A 6,640-nucleotide genomic window follows, 5' to 3' on the forward strand; every position below is an offset into this window, starting at 1 on the left:
AAGCTCCTATTAATGCAGAAATGTTCAGAGGAGAAAATGATTGGATTATGAGATCGATAACATAATCAGTCCATCCTAGTTTGAATGGACCAACTAACTGAGTGGTAATTGGGTGGGGCATGGCTGGAGGAGGTGGGTCAATGGGGCTGTGTCCTGGATGGGTGCATCTTCCCTGTGGTCCCTTCCTCCCACCTTCCCCACTCCTGCACTTCCTGACCTTGCCATGAATTGAGCAACCTTCCTCCCGGGGGGCTTTCCAGCACGATATGCTGCCTCTTCTTGGGCCCAGAGAGGGGAGTTGGCCATCTATGGACTGAGACCTCTGAAAACACCCACATCATTTTACTTTTCAACATTTCCCAAACAGAAATGGAAACATGTGGTATAGCTATTTTTAACTAAGGAAACCCTTCAAAATACAATAGGAAAACTAGACAATGTTGTCACATTCTTATATGGAGGCAGATCATTAGGAATGACACTGTGGAAGTAGATTTATTTACATGAAAATCAGCAGTGGAAAAAGCAAAGGACAGAATGGTTTATGTAGTATGAGTCTTTTTTTGTAAGGAAAAAGCACGGAGGAGCATATCTCAAACATTTTATCAGTAGATATCCTGAGGGGAGGGGAAGGTGTGAGATTCCTGGGGTTGTTTGCTTCTTATGTTTGTCAGCATTTCCTATTAATTATTGCTCATGTGATTAAAATTAAACAAGAGAAAGCTATTATATTTTAAAAGCAGTACAAGGAACAGAACACACTGTCATGTTGCACAGTTTATTTTAAAACAATGCCCTTCGTTGACCTGCTTGGAACACAAGTTCCACTATTGCCACATGGAAGTGTTGTGGATAGGGTTACTTGGAGGCAAGTGTGATTGGTGTGCAGAGACGACTCAGCACAACACCTCTCTAGGAGGCAGCATTCACTATGTAAGTACTCCCTCCAATACTAGCTATAACAAACACAGAAACAGGCACAGTCCTAAATTACTGGTAGTTGCTATAGCAACACTCTATGATAGATTCTATTTTTGTTCCAGTGATTACAAATTCATTTTAGTAACCTATGTATCTTACAACATGCATTATTTTAAGTATGAATGAAATATTTAAGATACATCCCTTAAATATTGTTTTTACATGTATTACCTCAAATATGAGTTGTTGGTAAGCTCCCCCACCCTGACCCCACAAAGTTAGAGACTCTCTAATATCAATATATCTTTTATTAGGTACTCAAGGTTATCTTTCACGAGGAAAATGGAACATACATATACATATCTCTCCATCAATGGCTCCGTCTATAGATCCATATAGCATCTGCCCCAGTTTCTTTTACGGTTTGAACTGGAATATTCTGGAGTGGAATCTCATCAGATGGAGGGTATAGGGATTAACTCCTCTCATCAAGGATAGATGATTCTAATCCATTCACCAGGTAGAGGGCATGGGGGTCTAGTGAGTTCTACTCACCTCATTAATGGAGGGCAGGGTGATCCTTTCCCCGTATGAGTGGAAGGCACTGCGATCTAATTCATATATATCTTTATTCAGATTCAGATTCATTTGTACCTATTCTTGTTGGGAGTCGCCCCGGATCCAAAGACTAACTTCCCCATCCCCCAAGAAGAGCCGTCCAATGGTGAGCCCTGCTGGCTCACATGATCCTTACCCACCAATCAGACTAGCCCTGCTGGCTCACCTGATCCTACCCACCAATCAGAAAGCACCCCATGCCAACTGGCAAAACACCCCTGGCTCTATAAATATGCAGAGCTGTTCCTCAATAAACGGGCATTTGCTCCGATGACGAGCCTTGTTCATTCTTTCAATTCTTATATATCATATTCATATTCATATATGTATTTATGCATATTCATACACTTGTATTCACACTCATATACATATTCACATACATATGCATGTATATTCATATTTATATTCATATACTTTTGTACATGTTCATAATTATATCATGTACATTTACATATTCCTATTCCTATTAATATACTTTTAAATGTAGTATGTATTCATATTTACATACATTCATATTTATTCACATGTACACATTCACATTCATATTCATGTACATGTACATATTAATATGCACACATATTCATAGTCATGCAAAAATACATTCATGTCCATGTTCATATTCATATTTATACACATTCATGCACATGTACATATATACATTCATGTTCAAATTCATGTGTACATACATGGGCATGTTCATATTCAAACACATATTCACATTCATGCCCATGTACATACACACATTTGTATCCATGTTCATGCACATGTACATATTCACATTTATACACATATTCACATATTTACATGTACCTTTTCAAAAACATATTCATGTACATGTTCATATTTGTATTAGGGTTCTCTAGAGGAACAAAATCAACAGGAAGTATAATTATAAAGAAGATTTATTAGGTTGTCTCTCGTGACTAGAAGCTGGATAGTGCACAATGGCCACCTGCAGGCTGGAGAGCTAGAAGAACCAGTAGCATCATAGTCCAACAGGTTGGCGCCCCAGACAAGAGGGGTCAATGGTGATACCCAAGTTTCGAGACTGAAGGCTCCTAGGGAATCACTGGCAGAGTCCACTTTAGAAGAGTGAGGAAGTGATATCCTCAGATGATTACAGCAGCAATCAAGAACACATTCAAGAAGAATTGCATCTGCTGCTTCCTTGGTCTTGAAACTTTTATTCCATCTAAGCCATCATCTTATAGGTCAATGCTGCCCACACTTTGGGAGGGTTTCCATTTCAGTTGGCTAACCCACATGCCTTCTAGACACATCCTCATAGACACACCCATAATCCTCTTAATCCTTGACATCTCTTAATCCCTAACCCTTACAATATTCATACACATTCATATTCATGTATCTGTACTTGTGCATATTTATATTCATGTTCATGTACATATTCATATTCATTCACCTATTCATATTCATATACAAGAGCATATACATATGCATACACATATTCAAGCACCAGTACATATTTATATTCAAATAAACTTTCATATTCATGTTCATGTACATGTACACATTCATATTTATGTTCATATACATATTCATGTTCAAATTCACACTAATATTCATAAGCAGTCATATTTATATGCATATTCATATGTACAATATGCATATGTACATATACTCATATTCATATCCTTGTACATAGTATGTACTTATTCATATTCATCTCTAGATTCATATTCTATTCATATACATGTACATATTCATATTCATATTAACAGACACATTTGTGTTCATATATGTGTTCACAATCATATTCATATACATTTTCATATTAATATTAATATACAAATATACATATTCATATTTAAATACAAATATATTCATATTCATGTTTATAGATATATTCAAGTACATACTCATGTACATATCCTCATTCATATTAATATTAATGTACATATTTATATTTGCCTATTTATTCATACACATAAACATATTCATATACATATTAATGCCTTCTCCATTCATAATTTTTGGGTAGAACTGGAAAAATCTGGAATGGGAAATCATCAGAAGGACTATACAGAAATAATATTCTCTGATCAGGTGGGTAATATGTGGTTCTACATATTAACGGTGGAGGGCATGGGGGATCTGTGCCTTTTGATGACTGAAGGACACAGGGACCTAAGCCTCCAGAGGAACTACTCTACTCTCTTATCAGCTGATGGAGATCCCCAGCATCTAAGGGAGGGCATGGTGTTCCATTCCCCATTCTTACTGAAAGGCACTGGTATATATTTCCTTTATATATTCTGTTATAGATTCAGCTATATCATCTGTCCCAGTTTCATGATTTTAGAGTTTGAACTGGAACATTCTGGAGTGGGATCTCATCAGATGGAGGATACAAGGATTAACTCCCCTGATTAGGTCGAGATAACATGATTCTAAGCTACTTACCAGGTGGAGGGCATGGGGATGTACTCCCCTCATTGGGTGCAGGACACCAGAACTGTCCCTCCAGGGGCAGCAACAGCCCTCACTGTGCTGAGGACATGGAGATCTACTCACCTAATCTGTTGGAGGGCATGGTGATCCTTCCCTGTATGAGATAATGCACAGGGATCTAATTCATAGTATATATATATCTTTTATTTTTTTATTTTTTTATTGTTGGTCGTTCAAAACATTACATAGTTCTTAATATATCATATTTCACAATTTGATTCAAGTGGGTTATGAACTCCCATTTTTACCCTGTATACAAATTGCTGTCACATCAGTTACACTTCCATTGATTTACATATTGCCATTCTAGTGTCTGATGTATTCTGCTGTCTATCCTATTCTCTACTATCCCCCCTCCCCTTCCCTCCCCTCCCCTCCTCTCTTCTCTCTCTACCCCCTCTACTGTAAATCATTTCTTCCACTTGTATTATTCTTCTCTTATCCCTCATTTCCTCTTATATGTAATTTTGTATAACCCTGAGGATCACCTTCCATTTCCATGCAATTTCCCTTCTCTCTCCCTTTCCCTCCCACCTCTCATCCCTGTTTAATGTTAATCTTCTTCTCAAGCTCTTCATCCCTACCCTGTCCTTGGTTACTCCCCTTATATCAAAGAAGTCATTTGGCATTTTTTTTTTAAGGATTGGCTAGCTTCGCTTAGCATAATCTGCTCTAATGCCATCCATTTCCCTCCAAATTCTATGATTTTGTCATTTCTTAATGCAGAGTAATACTCCATTGTGTATAAATGCCACATTTTTTTTTATCCATTCATCTATTGAAGGGCATCTAGGTTGGTTCCACAATCTTGCTATCGTGAATTGTGCTGCTATGAACATCGATGTAGCAGTGTCCCTGTAGCATGCTCTTATAATTCATAGTATATGTATCTTAATAGTCATATACAATTAATATATATTCATGTACATATCATTTTCATACTGAATTCATGTATATATTATGTACATATCATGTATACAATATATTTCCATGTACATGTTCAAGTTCATATTCATATACATATTCATAAATGTATTTACACACAAATTCATATTTATGTACATGGTCATGTTCACACACATAATGCTATGCATATGCATATTCAGAATCATGTTTGTGTACATATTCACATTTATACATATAACTATATCCATAAACATTCATATTCATATATATGTACATATTCATATCCATACACTTAATCATAGTCATACACATATTCATTTTAACATTTATGCACATGTGTGTGTACATATTCATGTATATTTACATTACAGATTCATATTCATGAAATATTCATATCCATATTCCTATTCATATTTACATACACATACATATTCATATTCATGTACACATTCATAAAACATAAACATTCATATACTTATTCATATACATATTCATACACCTGTTCATATTCATGTACATGTACATATTCATGTTATAATAAGACATATATTCATATTCTTGTGAATATTCATATTTATATACATATTCATATATACATATGCATGTTAATATTCATATACGTATTAAAAATCCTCTTCATATACATACTTATATGTATGCATTCATGCATACACACCTTCATACATGTTTTCAGATACATATTTCTATACATTTTAATGTCTTCTCCAATGCATACTTTGAACATAGAACTTGAATAATCTGGAATAGGAAATCATCAGAAGGACTGTAGAGAGTAATTCCCCTGATCAGGTAGAGTATTATTGTTCTACACCTCTCACCAGGAGGAGGGCATGGGGGTCTGTACCTCTCCAGGTGTAAAGGACACAGAGACCTAATCTCCCCTAAGGGGAACTACTCCCCTCAGCTGTCAGAGAGCGTGGAGATCTACTGCCTTCATCTAGAGGGGTGCACGGTGTTCCATTCTGCATACGGAGTAGAAGGCACTGGGATATGTTTAGAGGCATCTATAGATCTATCTATAGCATCTGCCCCAGTCTCATCCTTTTAGGGTGTGAACTGGAATATTCTGGAGTGGGATCTCATCAGATGGAGGGCATAGGGATTAACACTGGTCAGGTTGAGGATAGATGATTTTAATCCACTCACCAGGTGGAGGGTATGGGGATATAGTCCCCTCAATGGGTACAGGATGCCTGGACCTACTTCCCCCATGAGGGCCAACAGCCCTCATTGTGCTGAGGTCATGGAGAGCTACTCACCTCATGTAGTGGAGGGCAGGGTGATCAATTTCCCATGAGAGTTAAGGCACTGGTATCTAAATCATAGATACATCACTATATATTCATACACATATTCATATACATATTAATACACATATTCATATTTATATACACATTCATGTATGTATTCATATTCATACAAATAATCATATTCATGTAATGCACTTGTTCATGTTCTTATACTAATCATATTCATTAACATACGTGTATCCATTAACATTCACATTCATGTACATATTCATATTAATGAGATATTCACAAACAAATTCATATTCATGTGCATGTACATATGCATATCAACACATATTCATGTATACTCATATTTATATACACACATATTCATATTCATATATACATATCCATATATGTTTATATTCACATTTATATCTATTCATAGTCACATATATATTTATATACATTTT

This window comes from Spermophilus citellus, assembly GCF_964194105.1.
Source record: "Spermophilus citellus genome assembly, chromosome: 5".
Classification (NCBI taxonomy): Eukaryota; Metazoa; Chordata; class Mammalia; order Rodentia; family Sciuridae; genus Spermophilus; species Spermophilus citellus.